The 1147-nt window shown below is 55.7% G+C and overlaps 1 protein-coding gene across 1 annotated transcript in view; it reads right to left on the bottom strand.

Moving 5' to 3' along the window:
• GPR161 (G protein-coupled receptor 161) overlaps positions 1–207 on the bottom strand; it is a 13147-nt gene extending 12940 nt beyond the window's left edge. Inside the window, exon 1 of the mRNA XM_019548844.1 lies at positions 112–207. The gene's annotated coding sequence lies outside the window, so the exon portion shown is untranslated. The remainder of the gene's footprint in view (positions 1–111) is intronic.
• Between the last annotated feature and the right edge of the window lie 940 nt (positions 208–1147).

The following is a 1147-nucleotide window of genomic DNA, read 5'->3' as shown; positions in this document are numbered from 1 at the left end:
CCGCTCCTGCTCCCTCTCCATCCGCTCCCAGCTCTTCCCCGGCTTCTCCGCTCGTCCGCACCTCCAGGCAGCTCTTCTCATCTCCCCATCCCCCCGGTCCCTTACCCTTACCCCTCCCCGCAGCACCCCTCATCTCCACAGCTTCCCCTGGAAGTCAGTCAAGAAGACCAAAACCTGTCGGAAGTGTGTGGAGGGCCGGCCAGGTGCCTGCCCCTGGGTGCGTGTCTGAAGGCGCGTGGCAGTAGCACAGCGATTCGCAGCCGGGCAGGACCTCTGCAGGAGGCAAGGGCTTCTTCCAGTGGCATTTTTTATTGGACCCGCTGCCGAGTTGGGACAGCGCTGGTGTGTGTGCACGCATGGACTGGCCTGGAAAAGGATCCTTTCAAGGGTGCCACACCAGTGGTTCTCCACATTTATAGACTCAAGGCACCCCTCCAGCTGGGTCTCTTTTTGTCATCTCTTTGCCTATTCTTTTCTCCCCCCCTAACCTTTTTCAGGGCATTTCAAAGGTAAATGTAGTGTAGACCCACTGATATGCATATCTCATTTTCATATCATATCATTCGCAGGGCACCCAGGGTGGCAGGACACCTTGGCTGACAATCACTGTGGTATACTATACTCCTTTAAACAGATGCCCAGAAGCAGGCACCTGGCCTGACCGCCACAACTTTTTAGCTCATTTGCTGACTTCCAAAGGAGTACACACACACACACACACACACACACACACACACACACCAACACACTTCAAGGGCAGATGTGCAGTATTACATTTTTAAGAGAGTGCCTTCAGCTCTTCTGAGCATTAAAATCTTGCAGGCTGACTGGTGAAGCATCACTTGCTGCAGCCTAAGCTGACAGAGGTTCACATAGCTAGCCCTCTACATCAGGGGTAAGCAAAATATGGGACGTGGGCCAGATCTGGCCCACCAAGGGATTTTATCAGCCCTATGGTGGGTACCTCAGCCCATCTGGCCCAAGTGCAGGGGGCAGCCTGGGCTGTGGTGCACGTCCCTGCTATGGGTGCTGGTTCCACGGGCAGGACATCCCAGGAGTGGATCGCAGGTCTGCACTGGGCCCTGGCCCCCACCGTCACTACCCCAAGATCCTGGCCCCAGCATGGCTCACCCATCCTGTTCTCAGA

This window comes from Crocodylus porosus, unplaced genomic scaffold (genome assembly GCF_001723895.1).
Source record: "Crocodylus porosus isolate Cpor-Errol unplaced genomic scaffold, CroPor_comp1, whole genome shotgun sequence".
NCBI lineage: Eukaryota > Metazoa > Chordata > Crocodylia > Crocodylidae > Crocodylus > Crocodylus porosus.
The sequence above is the reverse complement of the archived record's forward strand: the minus strand, read 5'-3'. Positions and strand labels throughout refer to the sequence as shown.